Raw genomic sequence first — 21,117 nt, forward strand, 5'->3', positions numbered from 1 at the left:
TAATGAGACTATTTCACCTCTCATGGAAAACCACTGCTGATGCAGAAGCAACATGAGAGAGGATTTTCTCACTGAAAAGAAATGAAAAATCTAGGCACAACTATGCTTTTGTATTTTCAGAACAACCCTTCCTATTTCTGTTTTATTAGTGTATATATTGTTAGGAAACTAAAATATTGTTGCCTGTGAACTGAACTTCGAGCTTGTTCTATTCCCTAAATCCTAGTGCGAGGCGTTTCCCTGTAAGTACAGATAAGAGACTTACTAGTCTCCTTCTGTCATGCAAAGTGGAAAAGCCAGGAACAAGCCGAAGTCTCTGCCAACTAAAGATTGTTGCAGTTCCTGAGACAGTCAGTAAAGTTTGCCATTTCTTTTGTCTGTTCAAAGTCACCTTTTTTTTTTCTTCTTTTCTTCTACAGAAGTTCTGTTGAGGTTGTTGCGAGGTTAGGAAGAGGGAAGGAAAGGTGAGAAATGTGGAATATTTTCTAGTCTGCATGCAAGGCAGATCACTTTTAGTATGCGTTGCTAGTTTAAAAGCCCTCAAGAGGACGTTCCAGGGCTCTGATGTAGTAAGATATGTGCAAAATCAACACTTGCTGCCCTTATTTAAAATGTCATAAAGACGGGATGTCTACACTTTCTGCAGGAGCAGGCTGTGTAGCCTCTGAGAGGTACGTGTAGGCAATATTTTATGGCTGCTTTCCTAGTATGCATCTATTAGGTGGCCAAAATACAGACAAACTCTGTCCTTTAGCAAGTGAATATACGGTCAGGGAGGTATGAGCGGCCTCCAACCATGTGGCTTAGCATGTGTGGATGTTCCCATTGGGCGTAGGAGGCGCACTTGCAGGAGGATGCAGTACATCTGCATTTCAGACTGATGCCATTGATGTCCCTGTAATCAACATGACAGAGGGAATGTTGAAGGCTCTTGGGAAAGCCGATATGGGGAAGAGGTTGTCAGAACAACCCTTCAGCCTGGAGCCCATACATGAGTCCTCACGTCGCAAGCAACACATATATGAGTTGAAACTAGCTTCTTATAACAGACATTTTGGAGTTATTAAGAGGCAAATTTTCAAAAAGGTTTCACACTTGGGAGCTGGCCATTCCTTTCTTTACAAAAATCAGGAGAGCCATGCTGAAATTGCAAACTGCCTTGTCATGCCTGGAATGTCATCTAATTCAAATGAGAGGAAATCTTTTTCCTAGAAAAGATGCGCTCAGAGTCTTTTCAGATACCATTTCTATTTGTGACAGTGACTTTTTCAAGCAAACAAGCAGAAGATAAAACAGCATGCTGCTTCTGATTGTACGTTTCTTAATACGCTTTAGAAATACACAGTGGCAACATTTTTTTACAAGAAAATGCCTCATCTTTCATTAAAGAATGAAATAGAAAAAAAAAAAACCCTTCACTTTTGTATAGTTGTGCATTTCATTAGGCATATTTCATACTTCTCTAACAGCTCCTACATGGCAAATAGTCCTAAGTAATATCTGGGGAAGTAAATTGCTTTAAATTGTTCATTTAGGTAAATTTAGCAATTTTATTTTCTATACAAACTGAAAAGCTTTTCTTAGCTCAGCTTTTCCACTTGCCAGAATACAGGTGTTTAGTTGCTGAGCAGGATTACACATAGAAACATTCTGGTAAGACATTTTAACAAAGAAACAAAAATATTTGCTTCCTAAATTATATTATTAATTACTCCAGAGACGCTATGCCTAGGCACTACCACAAGCAGGTAGAAGCAGATTGTTTAGCACTAATGGAGGAAGCATCTGATTTAATCAGATTTCCTGTAAGCTATCTAAGAAGAGCTGCACATGCTGAAAAGCACCTGAAATGAACACTAAGTCCAAGACAACACCAGAAGTGAAGTTCAGAGTGTTTTAACTAACCGATTTTCCCAAAAGCCATCTTGTAACTTCGGTACTCCTTAAGGGCCATTCCTAGCACCAATTGTTTGGATGCAGAACAAAAACACTAAGTAAACTAAAAAGTCAAGCCAAACCCAAGAAGGTTCATCTCAGCAGGCTTTCAAGTGAAATCATGATATATTTTCAAGCAGTGAGTTCTCTTACTTCCTTTTCTTATTACTCTTATTTACTCCGATGGTTGAATTAAAGCCAGTGTACGAGTGCATTCTTGGAATGCCCTTTAATTTGACAGCCTTATGGCCTCAGTGCCCTTCTTTGCCAAATATTGTTTTTTCATAGATAGAAGTTAATTCCTGCGTATTGTGCAACAGAGCTGAGCACAGAGAAAGCCCAACCTGCAAACTGCCTCATTTCTGTCCAGCTCCTGGGGAACACTCAATGTGTCAGTAAGAGCAGATAAAGCCATCATCACATTTCTTCGATTTTCTTACTTCTGACTGTTTTTCTCAATCATATCCTAAAATGTGGCACTCTATTTTCGTTTTCTTTTCCCTACTCCTTGTCTCGTCCAATTTCTTTCTATTTTTCCCATCTCTGTATTCCGCTTTAGGAATGCACTGGCCACGTATCTTCACTTAGTCTACCTGCTACAATTAGTTTGGATGGTTGGACAGAAAGTACACTGTCAGTCATGAGCCCTTACCGCTGCCAGAAGTAGTGAGCTAAGTTTGATCCTCATTTTTAGCAGATTTCTAATGTCCCAAAGGAGTACCTGAGGTGTCACTACAAATATTTCTGTTAATAGATATCTATTTAAAATGCCTCTGTCTATGCAATATACCTATGGTCTAATATAATATATTTATGTCTCTATTCTCTTCTCTTCTATTCCATACATTTTTAAATTGCATTTTTCATTGAAGATAGTTATAAACTCACAGGAAACAAATTCTTTTTATTTATTGATTTTTGCCACTTCACAAGTTTATTCTGACCAACGGAGGAAATGTGTCCACAGCAGTTTCTAGCAAAGATGCTTTCACCAGCCTGACCCTCTGGGCCCTATTCTGTCTTCTCAGTGAATATCCTAGTTGTGCCCCTTCTTGCAGTGGTCTTACTCCTGAGTGACGGTGGAGGAGGTAGGATCAGAAAAGGGGCCTAAAACTCATTGTTATGGTGACATGCCTCAAAATGATGACAAATGAGACAAGGAGATATCTATTTGCCCTAAAGATGTTTGGTGATTAGTGACGGGTGAATGTGATATTTGCGGTCTGATAGGAAAATCGCACAGAAGACTAAATATTCACCTCTCCCCTTCTCAGAAGATTCAGCAGATTCCAGCAGAATCAGGGACATGGAGAGCGGAGGGCAAGAGAGCTGCAGTGTGAGGAGCTGACTACCCCGACGGCACTGCCCGTAGATAGCAGGGCGTGATACCCCAGTGAGCTGGTAGACTGATGTTCGCAGTGGTTTTGTTACCTCTGACAAAAGCGCATTATTTTTATAACGAGTTTGCAGGTTAAGGCCTAGACAACCTAAAGAGCCTTTCAAAAGATCCACAAACCCTCTGAGCCCGTGTGTTGTATTTATCTCTTAAGGAACCTTGTCATTAGCCTCAAATTAAAAATGAGCTGTCAGTTTCTATTAATAATTAATGCTGAAATGTTAGCACTTTGAAAGACTGTTTCAAGTGCAACACATTCCATTTAATGCTGAACAGTTTTATATTTACAGTAATTCCACCTTTCATCCCTTAATGTCAGCCTCTAAATCTTTAATGCTTTAATCACACTTATTTTGATACCCCAAGTGAGCTGTTCTAACCTGTGTCCGCTCCCTTTCGATAAGGTGCACATTTTATACTGGAAGGTTAGTCAGCAGCAGTTGTTAATTATTAAGGAAAACAAAATGCTACTGCTGGAAAATTATGTTTGTTCCCAGCAGTATGTGTTACCTTTAATCTGTACTGACAAGAAGCAAGAGGAATCATAAAATAATCAGAGGAGCCAGGAGAGAAGATTGTTTGTGAAGAACATTACCCAGCAGAAATGTAGACAGGCTTGATCTGATTCCATAAATGAACTTAATTAGTAGGTAATATATTATTCTATGGAAATAACATATCTGTAATATATAGAGTTAAAAGATGGTATTGTGAATTCAAAAACAGATGATTTTTGCTTTTGAGCTTTTCCCTATAGTACATTCCCAGACTCTGCTAACTGACTAAGAGCTTTTCTGTCTTGCGCGTAGATGCCACTAAAGACTTATATAAAATCCAGCGTAAGTCTGTGAGCTGATGTCTTTCTTGTAGCCTTGTGGCCCCTATGTGGCTTGAGGGGGACTTCTGCAGAGAAATAGGCCACCTATATGTTTTGCAGAGCTCTTTCTTTGGGGGTTGTTGTTGGGGTTTTTTGCTTGTTTATTTCACTGTAAATATCCCAGAATATGAGAGAATAATACTTGGATTTTTTTTTAAAATGCTGGGGAATCAGTGAGTATCTTGGAGACACTAGAAACAGCTTTTAAATGGCTTCTTTCAAAAAAAAAAGAGACTTTTTAAGACATGTAGTTTTAAAACATATTCCTGCAACTATAGTTTGGGTTTTCCTTACTGTATCAGAATCACTCATTGAAGTGGCTGTACACAACCAAGGATATCCATAACACAGTTTGAGCAACCACATTAATGGGTTATACAGCGTCATGAAGCAATCACCTACTTTTTCATTGCTGGGACCGGTAGAATCTATGACTGTACCTTACATCACTGTTATGAATCGGTTGTACAGACACACGTTTTCTGGGATGGATGCTAAAGGTCCCCTCCTCCTATGCTGTTCCCATCGCTCTTCCACTGGGGCTGCAGCACGGAGAGCCCAGATAGTAGTTTTCCTTGCAGCAAACACCCAAGCTTGCCCCTTGCTCGGGGGCACGAAGAGACAGTGTGTTCCAGTTAGCCTGGCAGGGACCTGTGGTGGACTCCGTGCTGCCAAGCGTGATGGCCTCTCAGGGCTCTCCTGTCCTTGTGTGGGTCCAGCGCCTAAGCACCTGAATCTGCTGATGGGAAGACAGCCACCCTCAACTTGAATGTTAATCATTCTTCTTTAATAACACAGTACTTCCTCTCTTCCCCTCCTTATTCTGAAACACATACTCCTTTTCTTTCATCTTGCTGGGCGGCAAGTTTCGCGTAGGCACACTTGAAAAGCTCTCCTTTGGCTTTGCATTGATAGCTAAGAGTTCAGCTGTGCCACACAACTTGCAGCAGTTAGTGCCTTAGTGCAGGATCGTCCGTTTGAAATCAAGGAGACTGCTGGACTGACAAACTCCAAAAAATCTGCAGCCTCTTGTTTCGCATAGTCATTCCCACCCAAGCAGACCCAGTGCTCCGTTGGTCAGGTGGTACCTTCCCCCCATCTCAATCAAATGCTGGTGATAGCAGGACGTGCTAAGTGGTGCGATATCAAAACTGTGCTCTGGTCAATTCTAGCAGCACTTCCGCCTTAGGAAGGCATGTGCTTCAGTGAGGATACACTGGAATAAAAGAAGACAGTTTTCCTCAGCCTCTGAACTTTGTCTTGTATTATCAACTCTCAGCAATATTACTGTACGTTTCTATTATCAGGCTCCCATCGACTCTAGGCTTTTTTCTAATTATGTGAACAGTGGATGAAGTCCTGTTAAGTTGTCTGTGAGTAAAAAAAGAATTGCTGCACTGATACTTGCAACCCTCACTGGCTTGTAAAAAAGGCATTTGGAGTTTCCTGAATCTTCACCTTGTACATCAGAAAAGAAATAGAAAAATTCCTGCTGCTACATTGTCATGCAAGCTTCCAATTCTGTTCTTCCATGCTGTGGAGACACACACAACACAGGAAAGTGTTAAAGAATATTTATAAGGTGCCCAACAGGACAAAACAAATGGACATGTGTAGTATGTGTACATTGTTCATTACAAACATGATTAGTGTGTATATATAATAGATGTGTTGTTAAAGCACAGTGGGTCTTCGAAGTTTACAAGTTTGTTATGAATTGATTTATTCATGAAATGCTTTGTTTCTATGACAACTTTATTGGTTTGCCTGTGGTCTAAATACATATAGGCATGGCAGGAATTCCACAGTACAAAACAAATTACACACTACCACCTGAATGGCTTGATGCCCTTAGGGAATGTACAGAAATAGTCCGCAATGAGGGCAGAATTCACCATAGACTATGCCAGTGTGAGACGGCTTGCTTAATAAAGAAAAATGCTTAAAGGTCCTCCAAAGCTTCCAACTCTGCAATAAAAGGGAAAGAGAGAAATGAAGCAAGGAATCTGGTAGGAAAACATAAAGGGACCCAAATTCCAGTTGCAGAGATACTAGCACATTCAAGAAAAAGCCCCAGATCAAGCATCAGCATTCTCTCTCACAAATAATAGAACCTGCAAGAAGCTATTAATACTCATAACAGATCTATAGCTACAAAAGAAACTAGAGAGCTATTGTTTAGTGGGAAATTAGTGTGAAAACATAGGGCTTTAGTTGATAAAAGGACAGGGAGGTGCGCTGGGACAACACAAAACGGGATCAGAGAAAAAAGTTAATAAGTGGATCAAATGGCAAAAGGACAAATTCTAAAATACGGGAGCAGTAATTAAGAAAGACAGAAAAGGACTGGGAAGACGATAATGGAGGTCTGAGACACTAAACAGGAGGATAACATTTTAAAGTATGGAAAATGCAAGTTATACAACAGGGCTTCCATGTCTGACCCCCAGGCTATTTGACTCTCTTTCCAAAACAGTATCCTAAACTATGGTAAAACGGGTGCTTGGGTGTCTTTTGCCCTGCCTGGCATTCTGTAATGCTCTTTGGGCAGCGCCAAGTGAGACCAGAGGAGCCTGTGAAACAGCTTCCCCTGCGCCGCCCCCTCAGTCCTGGCTGCTTCTGAGAGCCATGAAGAGCAGAAGAAGCAGAGAGCACACCTCTGTTATAAAGGCAAGTTTTCTGGCAAATTTCTAAGCAAAGCTGCATAACATTCAGGATCATTTTCAGAAAATCAGGATGAGAATTTCAATGGAGGGAAGGATCACTAATCCTCCTCGGCCTTGCCTGATTCCCGGCATGCAAACACCTTAAATTAAAGCAGATAAGGGCAAACACAAGTCCTTTCTTGATACCACAGACTGCCCCGCTAGCTCTGCCACCTCAATGTGCAGTGGCTCTGCTGCAAGAGAGGGGAAAATATATTTCCGTGCTCACTTGGCTCAGACCTGGCGTGTGTCTCGCTGTTGATGTTATTCTTTTTGGCTATTGGGATATCATTCAATAAAGCATCACTGCTTTCATCTCCTATCATGATGGAGAGTACAGAGTCTGGGGGGGCTGCAGGCAGATTATGGCCTGAGGGCTGCATTGCCTCCCTTGCACCGCAGCGAAACCATAGTGCGGGCTGACGGGCTTCAGCCATTCTGCTTTGGCTCAAGAATGAATTCCAGCTGCTGCCTTAGTCAACTAACTTTTTCTCCTTTAGGAACTCTTTTTCCTGGGTAAACTTCATCACCTACTCTGAAGGGTAACCAGGCTGACATCAACAGCAATTGCATGCAAACCAGGGTCCTGCAGCAGAAAGCAGAGAGAGAAAAAAGCAAGGGCGGTGCGATGTGAAACTGCTCACGGCTCTGTGCTGGGGCGGGCAGCAGCGTGCATACTTCACTGCTGCTCTGTAAGTGCCTAAGCCATTTGACTAATTTGACATGGAAGCACTAATAAAATAAAAAGCTTCTCCAATTAGTGCAGACGCTCTATTATTTCTGACTCACGTTCTGACCCAGTCCCTTCCATACTCCTAATTGTCTGTGCCGGACTGAGTGACATCGCCTTCCACGTATTTTTATGAGCTGTGGTCTCCTGAAAGAGGAGAGAATTGCCTGGATCAGCCTGGACTATTGATCTGAAATGACTCAGTTATTGCAGCTGGCCAGACTACATATTTACAAACTAGGGAGTATTTACAGAGATGGACACTGCAGAGAGAGGCAGTGGTCGCCTCTTCAGATGGGGCCTTGCCCTCGGCTAGGGCCCCTTTTGCGTTGTGCTGCCTTTGAAACTGCTCAGAGAAACAAGGGAGCTTCAGCCCTCTAGTATTGATCAAAATAAAGCCGTACATAGAAAGCAAGAAAAACTAGAAGACATCTTTACCCTGTGTTTTTTTTTAATTTGGGTATAAGCTGTGGGAGAAAAAGGAAGTTGAGGAATTGGGGAATTTCTGGAACATACGTTGGGGGAAATGGCAGATCCCTGGTATCAGAGTAAGTGTATCGTTCACGTCCAGCACTATCCAAAAAAAAAAAAAAAAACGGTATTTGCACATCGGCACCGCTGCTGGTACCTGGAACACACATTTCAGTAACCGTATCTCAGCTTTTGAGAGGCACTGCAAGAAGGAAGCCACTCAACCGTGGATTTACAAACGTGCTTTTCAGAAGCCCCCCTTCCTTCCCTCTCATAAATGCTTTTAATGCCCTTTGAGTATTGTCTGAGATACATAGGAAAATGTCATAGTTTATCCCATAACTAACCACAATATTTAATTATTTAATGATGACTATAAAACAAATGTAACAAAGAGAAAACTGTTCTGAACTTTCTTGACACTATATTTGGCAAATACTTGCTCTTTATCTGACACACCATCATTTACTCCCTCAGCCCTCAGAGAACAGCAGGATAGCTGAACTATCAATATATTAGAAGAAAAATCATAGACAAGGAAACTAAATTCTGACATTTTGAAACTAATGGTGTAGTTCATCTGATGCACTGCATGCCTAATATTCAATGAAAAGTCTAAAGGGAAGAGTTTAATGCACCTTTTAAAATCTCTGTATTTTAGTCATCGATTGTGGGATGCCATATATATGTGTGTGTGTGTGTATATATATATATATATATATATATATATACACATGCACACACACACATACACACACACAGAGAAACACAGATACAGATATGTACATGCATGTTATAGCTGATGTGCTAGGTTTATGCAGTCAGTACTTTACATGCATTGCATTCAAATGCTTAATAAAAATGCCTCTCTTCACAGCCACTCTGGGTTTGGGCTCGTGTGTGCATGTGTATGCATATACATGCATACAGCGAGGTTGTGCACAGATACCCTTTTTCATTAGGCAAGTGACATTTTCATGCTGGTGCAGCATCTATCTATCTTCTTTCTGGCAAAGCTGTGTGCCTTTCAGTCAGCATCTGACTAAAGATCAATGAGAGAAAGCTTTTTGAAGGTGCTTTCAGGTCCTGCGGCAAGGGAGATGATCAGAAAGCTGCCATAAGCTTCAGACCCACTTGACAAATGAGGAACTATTTTGGCGTTCTGTAAACTGCTGTCACATCAGTTAGAAACGCTAATTAGAACTACTTTGCTATTGAAAGTGTCCAGTGCATTAAATACCACTTCTGCTTATTGCAATTAGCTTATCCATTGACTTACACTTCATACCACAAGACTATCATAGATGGAAATGCATAAGGGATTGTTTAATAATTTATAAGGGAAATTAGGACTGAATGGCAAATAGCTTTTGACTGCTACCCTTTGACCTTTCCTTCCTTGTATAGTATGAAGCTCACACATGAAATATGCTCATCCTGGGTTGTGTCTAGTGGGAGAAGAGTCAACAGTCCAAGACGCGCAAGTCGCAAACATCAGTTTATGTCTTTGTTTTCTCCAAGTGATTTGGGGATAAAGTGATATAGGTGGCTTCTGAGAAGCAATCAGACACCGTGCTATCATACAGTCTGTAAAGCAGGAGAATTTTATGCTCTCCTCGTACTGTTCTCCAGAACGGTTCTTATTATTGACAAAGCAGCAAGACTTTGTTAAATAATCTGTAGCAGGTGGAGTTCAGAATAGATGGCGATGATTTTTTAAATGTCATTTCTGCTCTTCACGGGGCAAATGTGTAGATGACAGAATCTAGTGAAAAAGAATGATTTGTAAAGTCTGAGACAAATAACTTCATATTTTTGACAAATAACTTTGTATTTTTAAATTTTAATTATGAGTCTGTAATATTTCAACAGGCCTCAGGAATCAATGAAAGAAGGCTAGAAGCTTCATATGCCATAGAAAGCAGTGTTATTATCTCCACTCATACTTCCAAAGAGATAGAGTTCAGCAGGTATGATTTTATCCTTAAGTGATACATTCTTTTTTCTTGAAATTGTATATGTAGGACAGCTTGAAAATGATCTGTTTTATTCCTCAAACATTAGTAACGTAGAGCTACCATGCAAATTTTTTCTAAGGGTGTTCATTTAAAGAAGCGAACGGAAGATATAAAGCAGCAAGGGGTTGGTTTCAGCTAAAAGCTCCTAATGGAAGTCACCATCAAAGATCTGGTTTTAAATGCATGAAACCCACCCTGTTTCCTAACTCCTTTGAATGCCTGCTCAGGGGTCAGTGCAGGACATCCCTTCTCTGTCTGAAATCCTGCAGCGTCGAGGATTTCCCACCGTTGTGGAGCAGGACCTGCTGCAGGAGCTACGGAAACCTTCGCGGTTCAGTGGCGTTTCTGCCGTAGCCATTGGCAAATCTGGCTCCTCTGGATGCTGGGGAGCCACAGCTCAGCACTGGCTGAGGAAGAGCCGACGTCGTCCGTCCCAGTCCGCGGCTGGGCTTCCAGTCACTCCTAATTGTCTGCTGCCTTCTTTTAAGACTGGTGACCTTAGACCAAAGGGGAAAAAGAGGATTATTTTTAAGTGTGATGAAATTTAACTTGCAATAGCCATTTCCCCAGCAGCCAATTGAGAGGTAAGAACATAGCTTTACCAAGTAGCTCATAATCTTTGGGGTTTATGCAAGCTGAAAATGAGCAGAAAATGAGGGCTGGAGCAACCTGGCGGTGGTGCAAGTGTAACACTCACATTCGCAGATATCCACACTAAAAAGAAAACATTCCTAGCAAATTTTGCATGGCCTTCACAACTTTGAAAATCCTCATGGTTTGATGTTTGTGTCAGGTTTCACCTAGTATTAGTCAAACCCCCTATCCTATTTAATGTCAGTTTTGGTATCCATCTGCTTGAGACAGGGTGTCACAATATATTCTATTGCTGGCAAGTTTCAACAGAGAAGCAGTAACTTATGCATTGACTGTTTCCCATGAGGTTTCATGTTCCTGTAAAATCAGCCATTTAGAAAAAAATGCAGTATTAGTTTAACTTGCTATTTCACATGAAACTGCTAGACAATCCTGTTAAAAAACAGCACTTCTTCAGATGCCCTGTGCTATATGACATGCATTACAATGTTGCTCTTTCTTCTGAATAGGTTTAACAGCCAGTACTCACTTAACGTTTTTCCTTAGTTTAAAAGCCCGCTGTGGTGGCTGGCTAAAATTCATAAACGATAAGTAGGGATCTGGTTTTCCCGTAAAATACAAAGTAAGTAGAAAACATGCTCATATTTATACAATACCTCTTCAAAGCCTGCCCTCACAATAAACTCGGCTGTACGAAGCCGTTCACCCCCTGCTCAGCCTTTTGCACCTCAGAATTGGCAAATGCTCACAGCTAGGAATACAATGGAGAGCTGGAGCTGTTTTTTCCCATTTTTCCTTTACCTACTGTACACCGTTTTTCAGGGATGCAGGGGAAACACATTGGCTGCTGAAGGCCAAACTTGAAACATGCTTGTGTTTGTAAAGCCCACTGGTCGAGGCTCGCTCCGTCACAAGTGCGTTAACTCCCTTTATTAGAACATCAAGTCTGCGCACAATGCACCAGCAACATTATATACATTCACACTTATTTTCTGGAGTAATCGTAGAACAAATCCTTTGATATATACCACACACAGTTACAATCCCCTAGAAAAAAAAGCTAGTTATTGTCGTTCTTCTGTTCACTGACTGCTCTGCTCCCTTCATGTGATCTACAACTATGTAAATAAAATTTTGGCAGTTTCTTCTTTACGCAAACCCAAAGAATACCTGAAAAAAGAAGTTAAAAACTAACTTTATATAATTTCTATGTCCTGATACCAGAGACATTGTTTTCTTCCTTTCTACTGCTTTAGATGTTTTTTGTAATTTCTTTTGTCTTTTTTTTGGTAGCAAACTTCTAGCCTGCTAGGGAGAATTGGGTCTTTTCTGTAGACAAAAGCTATGTGGTTTCCCTGCCAAATCTCTTAATGAGTGTCCCATCCCCCTCCCCAATTATAACAAGTTCCTCAGCTGAGAGGTGTTAAAAGCTTCCACCAGGAGCTGCGAGCTCCTTGTCCTGGTGGTGCTCTGCTCTGCAGGCTTGTCCTTGCTGTGGGTTTCCATGCTGCCTTGTGGGACCTGGCTATCCCTGGGACTGAGGAGGCCTAACTGTGTGGTAAGGGTCTCTCGTTTGGTTTTTTTCCCCCTTCTGATAGAAGATGGCTAAGTGAATGTATAAAGTTTGTTTTGTTTAACCAATGTGTCTGTTGAGACTAGCAGCAGGATTCAGCATGGTCTAGTTAAAAGTAAAGTCTAGTTAAATGCAGTTGGCTCAGTTAGCAGAGGCTGTTTCCAAATGTAGGCTTTGACTGCAGGCAAGGCACTTTGTGCTCTGAAGAAGTAGCAGGGCAGAATGCTTAGACTCTGCTTTCACTGCCTGGGAAATGCACTTGTGAACTCTGAATGAAAGAAATCATTTAACATTTTTGTAAATTGAAAAATTCTTGTGAATATTTTTAAATAGTGTTTGAAAATATATGTGGGGTATACAAAAATACTTGATGAGCAGCTGAACATGAAAAAATGTATAGGAAAAATTGCTATTTCATCAAGATATATAGTTGCAATGATAGACTGATATCCAATAATTTACTACTACTAAGTTCTAAAAAAAGTGGATGACTGCAAAGTGTTTTCTAAACCATTCTTTTTCAGCTGACATGTGGTTGGATTATGTGAACTGACTCACCATTTAAATGGGGCTAGCGAGATTGGTGTGTTATTGATTCAGACAATCCTTGACCTTAGGGATAACACTTGCTTTAACAGAGGAAACTGGCTTTTAGGTTAGAATTCTCCATCTCTCTGCATCTCTGTTATTTGACAATACTGAAAACAAAGAGATTAGGAAAGCAAAGCATGAGTTAATACCAGTGAAGTTGAGCAGCTTTTCCTGGGCTGCTTGTTCTGGTGAAATAGTGCTGATGTTCTCCAGAAGACAAATCCAAAGCTACTGAGATCTTGTGTAGTGATTCTGATTAAAACTTTCATACAAGCCGCTGTGTGTGTAAGTATATACATGTACACATACATATATAATATATTGAAGCCATCTGTTTTATTTCATTGTGGTACTTTTGTGTGTGTGTGTGTATTATTAGAGTTATGCTGAGGTGAATCTTCAGATGCAAAAGGCTGTGAAGTTTCCCACTTACGCTTTTCTTCCAGACAGGCACTGGATTTTGTGGGATCTGTTCTGTAAGCAACTCATGTTCCCTGAGGGTCTGCACTGAAAATGCTGAATTTCTGAGCACTGGGATTTATGGTTTATACCTAGACCTTCCCTGTTCAGTAAAAGGTACCTGTTCAATAGCAAACATGCTGCTGATTTCTTATGAAGTAACACCAAGCTTGTGTCTATGTAGTAGATTGAAAGTGCAACTGTATATTGGTAAGCCTCTCCCTTGTAAGCTTCCCAGTAGTCAGAGCAAGCAGCAGCAGGGTGCTGCCTGGATGCAGGTGGGCTGTGACTTGGGGTCGGTGCTTGGCTGCTGATCCTGGCTGGTGCCTGAGGGCCCCCCCCGCCCCGTCTGTGCTGTGATCTGAGCTAGCCCTGCTGTTGCAGGTGTGGGCTTGCCTACCTGCACGTGGTCACTTCTTAATTTTGCTGTGTAGACCCACTGAGTGGGAAGCCTGTAGTTAAACTCATCCATGCAAGAAGGATGGCACTCAAGCTTAAAATAGGAGTTTAGTTTCCTTGGGCTCCCTGTAGAGTTAATCGAGAGATGCAGGCTCTTCTGGAGGGAAACTTACAGCAGGCACCTGAGAAAGGAGCCTTCTCTGCTCCCTATGTGCTAGGGAGGCTAAACTGCCAAAAGAGGCACTTAAATTGCATGTCTAAAGTTTGGCACTATGAATATCCCCTTCATCCAGCCCATGGAGGACGAAGCACTGTGTGTTAGTATCACTGGTGACCTCCGCAAAAGGGCGTAGCTGTGCTGCTGCCAGCAAGTCTGCACAAGTCGGGGAGTGGGAGGTGGGGAATGGGGCTGGGAGATGTGCTGGGAGATGGCTCTGGCCAGGGCTGGCCCTGTGGGAGCAGGAAGCTTCAGGGCCCCGCGCTCAGCAGCGCAAGTGAGGAGGTGGCTAGTTCATTTTTTGTGTTCCTGGCGCAGAATGCGATCGTCCCTGAGCAGCAATTGGGGCTGGGATGCGCAAGATGAGTGGAAGGAGTTAGTAACCCAGCATGTCCCAGGTATCTATGAGGTTTGGGTGTTTCAAGTTTTTTCTGGATACCTCCAATAGGACTTTACCAGAATTCATCAAAGATGAAGAAAAGCTCTCTTTTTCAAGGAAGTCATCAGTGGGCACCCACCAGGCTGCTTTCAGGACCTTCTCTTTCCAGAGAAACTTGGCAAATAAATGACAGAGCGGACTGTCTCAAATGACTCAAAACTTGCACCTTTTTTTAAGGATCCCATCCCTAGGCCTCTCTGTGGTCCAGGAACTGAGTGAACCTTCTCAGCCTGTCACTCACCAGATTTCCTAGTAGCTATCAATCTCGAGACCGTTAGCAGGTAGCTGGGCCCTTGTTCAACATGTACTGCATGATGCTTCTGCTGCTGAACAAGGACTTTATCAGAAATGATTTCTGGCTTTTTAAATTAGCTATTTCAAATCGCAAGTTGCAGATCAGTTGAGTCCTTTTTAGTTGTATGGAAGCAAAATGAGATGCACCTGGTTGCTTTTAAAAGCAATTGCATATAATGCTATTTACTGAGGCAAACATCCAGTTATCCACTCTCCCCTGCCCCCATACATCTTCCGTAGACCATAGCAGTCACTCTTGTCTTACTCTTTTGGATACAAACACTATGTCCATGTTGTTATCACTGAGCATAAGTGAGATAAAAGTAAATGTGATGTTCTCATGATGCAAGTGACTGTCTTCTGGGCAAAAACATGGATTACTGTGGGATTGTTCCTAGGATTATGCTCTATTCAATATAAATAAGAGTGTTAGAATTTGACTCTGAGAGACTTATTTTTCTCATCAAAGCGTACATCCTATTTTTCTATGTCCATTTTCCAATAAAGTTGACAAACGATCTCCCTATATGTATTCTTTTTCCCAGGCATCACATTTCACTGAAATAATTTGGGTAAAGGGCAATTGGCTATGAGTCATGGTTAATCTTTCTATAGTCACTCTGCTGTCACTGAAACAAGCCAGTTTCTTGGGCCAACATGCAGGGGGAATTGGTCTTTGGGAGCTGAAAGCTCCCCTGTGGGAATGGCGTTGTGGAAAGAAGTTCCTCTGGAGTGCGCGAGCCTGTATGCAGAGGGCTGGCGTAGACACTTGCTAAAGAGCCGGGACTGCCCTCGCACATGGCTGGGAGGCTCCCCGGAGGAGAGAGCTGAGCATGGACCCCTGTGCTGCCGAGGTGGTCAAGGCTTTGTAGATGGTTTCACCTGCAGTTTCGATAGCTCCAAACTGTTCACTTGCTCTGCGGAGCTTTATGAAAGCTCAGAGTCAGAAAGCACTTGTATTCGACACCAATAGTATTAAATGGGCTACCTCTAATGCTTCATTTGCTTTTACATGTTCAGATGGTGGTCCACAAACAATGAGTGCTGGCAGCCAAAAAATTCATCAAAAATTAGTATTCAAGGAAGTGCCATGCACACAGTGGTACTCTCCCCTCAGGACCCTATGTTGCTGGACAACTGATACCATATGTCATACAACAGGCATACTAACGCCCAAAAACGTGATGGCAGTGTCCTACTGAGGTCTTTAACTCAAGTTACAGTCAGACAGCACAGCTTGAGTTTGTATTTCTGGTAGCAAAAGAAATCCAGTGAAGTCTTTACAATTATTCCTAGATGGATCAACATAGCATAAAGTAGTAGTCCACAGATCAGTATGAGTCATATTTGGAGCTGAATCCATGCTGACAGAGAAATGCTTTCACTTCAGCAAGTTCTTGAAGCACCTCATTTCCTATGAGCTAGATTATTTTTTCATAAATTGTGGACAACAAATAAGATAAGTTTAGCTCTTGCCTTTGTTGCTGAATGTGGCAAGCTGATCTGTGAGTAATGGAGCAAACAGAGCAATCTGTTCCAGAGCCTCTGCGAAATTTTCCATTGTTTGGGGAACGAATCAGTCCATTCTCTGCATGAAAGGGAAAGTCACGCTTAGGAACTTGATTTGTTGCAATGATCTTCTTTAATGCATTGCACTACTAGTGACATTCTCGCTGATATTGGGGTCCTTTGTGTGCTTTGTATCAGTTTTATTTTCTTGCCAGGAAATTGAAACACCTATTTTGTAAGAAAGTCAGTCTTTGGGTTTTTTTGGTTTTGTTTTATTCCCCCCCACCAGCTTAGAAGTGTGCCTGCTAACATGCTTCAGATCATAGACTGCATTCGCTAAAGGCACAGAGCCAAGTTATGAAAAGTTTGCTAATGATTTTACCCTATCTTCCTACTGTAGTGTTGAAGTTTCCTCTTAAAACGCACTCTATGTAGGGCATAAGGAGTCTTTTGGGAGCTCTAGGAGTACTGTTTGAAAGGTTGGCAGGGTTTCAGCCACACTTACATGCTTGCTAGATCAGAGCTGGTTAGATACTTCCTCTAAACTAAGACAGGCTTAAGAGAAAACCCCATACTTGTGAGATGATGTGATTTGAACGGTACTAATCATAATACAACCTTCTCCCCAAGAACAAAGAACCCTTTTGTAGGGGATTCCTGTGTGGGCCAATTAATTGTTAAGTAAACAGTAGGCACTTGTACCAAGAAATCTCTAGCCAGGAGAAAGATATTAGAGACAGAACTGAAAAACAGAGGGGGAGGAAGTGGGAAAGGGAGTTAAAGAGATGAAGCTTTCCCATAAAGGAAGCTCTACCTTCAAGGATAGTGGAGTGGAGAATGATGGAGTTTCCCTTAAGATGAAGACAGGGCTTCCCTTTTCCCTAATAAAAGGTATATATCATCTCTATAAAAGGTCATATATCATTTTCAGGTGATAACTGTAGCAGCTAGATGGGCAGCGAGCAAGAGATCTTTCCTTCAAATGTCTAAGGGCCTTAAGAAAAGGGCATGTAAAGAGTGGCTAACTGGTCACCTTCACAGCTGTGTGGAGACAGACAGCCACTTAGGTGCTTCTCTTCCCATGGCAGCTTGCTCCACAGCCATGGAAACAGGGCAGGTACAAAACAACAGTTATCCTCCCACAATTGTCCCGAACTGCCTCCTGAGCTGGCAGATGGCACATCTGGTCACAGGTGCTCTGCTCGAAGTTCACCCTGCCTCCTTGAGGACCTTGCAGCTCTCTGGGACTCCTGGTGCCCATGGCCTGGCCCTGGGCAGTACAGGCGACCCCCCTGCTCAGGGTGTCACAGAGCCTCCTTGGCTGCGAAGGAAAATGTGGCTGAGAAACAACAATGTAAAGAAAATGCAAACCATGTTTTTCTTGCATTTGCTTAGGAAGTGCCTAACAGACAAACTCATTATGCTTTAAGGCCTCCCTCGTTACGCTTGGCATGTTGGGTGTTTGCACCAGCCCTCAGCAGTGAACCTGGTTGGGCTTGGACAGCTCTCTGTCTACCTTGGGGACAGCCAGAAGTTTTCAAAGCTATGTGTACATTGCAGCTTCTGGGCATTAGTGAGCGTTTCTGCCTGTGGTTTGCTCGGGCTTTTTAGGGACTGGAGAGTCCTGCAGCTCCTCTGGACCTTGCCCAGGGCTTGCTCAATAGTGTCTTGGAAGTGCTTGCCAGGTGTCTTGTTTACAATTGGTGTGGGGTTGCCTGCCAAGAACCTCAGATCTCCCTCGGACTGGAGATGCCTCCTGAGCTGCCCCAGATGAGAGGCAGCTGAAGCTGGTTTCTCTCATCACCTCATAAAGAGGCCAGGAAGCACCAGTGAGAGGGAGCTGCTGTGGGGAAGGGCTTCATTTTTCTCTCTAATTCTTCTCATTTTATTCTTTAACTTTCTCTTCCCTCCTTAGAGGGGAATGTGGACTCAGATTATGGAGAGTTAGGACTAGACTAGACTCTTCTTAGAAAGTCTGAAATTGCAGGAAAGAGTTTTGCTCTGGTTTTCTGTAGAAGATGCTCATTAAAAAGAAAGGCTGAATTTTAGCTGGAGATCTATTACAGAGGTAGAAACCAGCTCCAAAGCCCGAATATGGATTCTAATTTCCTCGGAAGTCAGTGTGCTGAAACTCAGCTTTAGACTGGCCTAATGAGTGCTAATCAGAATTGGGCTGTGCAGAATAATTCTGGGCTATACCTGAGCTAAATTAACTCCTGGCAGTTTTCGGTAGTAACATATTTGAAGCTTGGTCTGTGGGGTGTTTTTTCAGGGGTCATTCAGCAGTGTCTAGCCACAAAAAGCACTATTGAACTCCTTGGAAAAGCTATGAAATTTCATACACTGGATGCAACCCCAGGAGACTAATCCAGCCCCATACACTATCCCTCTTAGATTTGTTTCATTCAAGAAGTCTTGAAGCAATCTATTTTGCCAGAAAAAAATCATTATTTTATCATCATCCTGAGTACTTTCTATGAGAACAAAATTTATCAAAAAAGCCTGAGATCTTTGTGAAATATCTCAATTGTGCAGAAAAGCATTACATTGATTGTGAACTTAGCCTTTCTTTGGATTTCTCTACTTGTCATTTTTACTTAAATACAAATATTAATGAAGACCTAGGGGTGCCCTTTTACTATTGCCCTTTATTTTCTTTTTCTATAAAGATTGCTCATAATCCTACAGCTATCTCTTTCCACTTTAAAAGGTTCTTGCTTCTCATTGCTGTCAGAATAATGCTGCATCATTCCACTACCAATAAATAGAAATGCAGAGCCATGACTTCTATTTGAAAGCATGCAGACTCCTTTGTACTGTTTCTGTATATACAAATATATCTTCCAACTTGTAGCTGTAGTACAACATCTGAATTAAATCATGACTTATTCTTTCTATTAAAGCTGTGTTGTCCTTGCCATTATCCCCTTTTCCTGTAAATGAGTACAATGAAAAATTGATTCTAGGTGTATTGGACTGCAGCAAAATAACAAAAGATGATTGTTACATTATCAAAGTCCTCTCTGCTTCCATAATATAGGAATCGAAAGCACCTGTCTTTATCTTCTCAATCAATATTGCACCTGAGTCGCATTTTCCTGGAAAACACTTTAAAGGTGTCTGCTGTATGTTATTTAGATTTAACGAATGCATTATTCAGGCTGTCTTCATTTATTTTGATTACCTGAGATTGCTCTGCCATCTCTGAGAGTTATATAAAGCCTAATATTAAATGCCACACTAGACTAGTATGTCAGTAACAATATCAGATGACTTCTCTTATGTGAAGCAGTGTGACAGCTGAACAAGTACACTTCATAAGATATATGTGGAAAACTTGTGTTCAACAGGGACATATCATTGCATGCCATTCACCTCTCAAAGGTAGAGCAGGGCTGGGGACTTGGCTAATGGTTGCTAGAACAGAATGACCTAATTGGAAGCAGATTTTGGGAAAGCAACAATGGACATTAGAGTCTACATTTCCCAAAAGATAACTCAATGCTGGGTGCCTAAAACTGTCAGCTTTGCAGCAGTGCTTTTTAATATTTTTAACAGGCAATGCTTAAGAGCAGCTAATTTACTGTATGTCTCAATAGCAGTCTGAAACTATTGAGCATCTAGTAAGAACAGAGAAATAAGTGAGTGGCTCTAGAGACATGGCCATCACTTTAACGTGTGCATTTGCATATTCTGTCTAATGCCTCGAGTCAGATGCCTAAAATTAGTAGATTTATTTGGATGTGTGGAAATAATTGTAATTTGTTTCACAGCAATCAATTTGTGATGCTTTGATTTTCCTTTCTACAGAATTAAATTATTAAGGGGCAAATATGATTTCAAGATGCTGCTTATCATTCCCTCTGCTTGAAGTTTTGTCAAGTTTGACACACCGTAACCCAACATCCAGCCAGGAGTAATAAATATTTTAAAAAGTCAGTCAAATATAAAACAAATTAAGTATGAGAAATGCAAAGAAAAGGTGGAAAGTAAAATAATATCTTACCAGGAAACATGGTCATAGTGAGGGCCTGTTTTCCATATTCCACTAATTTGCATCATTTTGAGATGGCAACAGCTGTCTGTCTGCATTAGGAGGCTGCACCCGTCTGGTGTGCGGCTGGCAGGGAGGGCGGGCGAGGGGTTGAGGTGCTGCCCGAGGGTGCCTCGTCCCCTCTGGACGTGCCTGCCTGGGCAAGAAGTCAGAGCAGGCTGGGATTTGCACTGGCAGGACCAAAAATAGGCTAAGCCCAGTACCTATTTTGTGTTTAAAAGAATTCAGAAGGAAAAGGGCTTACAATTATTTTTTGGCAGGAGTACAAAATTTCTTTCATCTGTTGCATGAATTTGGTTTCTCTGTTTAAATATCTGTTTATTTTAGCAGAGGAGAAAAAAATCTGCTTAAGAATTAACTTCAGCTGCCCTAGTGCTTGTACAGTTATGAGCACAGAAGTATTCCCTGTAAATCTTTTTTTCATCTTGATTTTAATAGAGCTGGGCACTGAAAGACCGAACTAAGAATATTCATTTAGTTAGCCTCTAAGATATTGTACTTGCATCCAGCCATTATCGTGAGGAGTGACGCTGCCTTGCACGTGCTGCCCCAGCATCTAACACCTTTTATGCCCGATAGCTAACTAGTGCAGTAATCAGGTTATGCTTGTAGTGCTGCACATAGAAATTTGGGTCCAAACACTTGAAATACCTCTAATTTTTCCATGAGCCAGTAAAGCTGTAAAATTTACACATTAGCTTATGCCCACTTCTCAAGCCCCTGAGGGCTGTATTTTTTCTGTGGCTACAGACATGAGGGGCCCCAAAATGAGGGGGAAGCAGAAGAGCCAGCACGAGCACAAAGCTGCCCTAAAGCTGTCCTGGCCAATTATAAGGATAACTCAAAGATGTCAGAG

The 21,117-nt window shown here is 41.8% G+C and overlaps 1 long non-coding RNA gene across 2 annotated transcripts in view; it reads left to right on the top strand.

Moving 5' to 3' along the window:
* LOC138068010 (uncharacterized) overlaps positions 1-13,605 on the top strand; it is a 43,335-nt gene extending 29,730 nt beyond the window's left edge. For both annotated transcript variants that reach the window (XR_011142525.1, XR_011142524.1), the window contains exons 3-4: positions 9,987-10,084; positions 10,212-13,605. This is a non-coding gene — a long non-coding RNA (uncharacterized lncRNA). The remainder of the gene's footprint in view (positions 1-9,986; positions 10,085-10,211) is intronic.
* Positions 13,606-21,117: the final 7,512 nt, after the last annotated feature.

This window comes from Struthio camelus, chromosome 8, assembly GCF_040807025.1.
Source record: "Struthio camelus isolate bStrCam1 chromosome 8, bStrCam1.hap1, whole genome shotgun sequence".
NCBI lineage: Eukaryota > Metazoa > Chordata > Aves > Struthioniformes > Struthionidae > Struthio > Struthio camelus.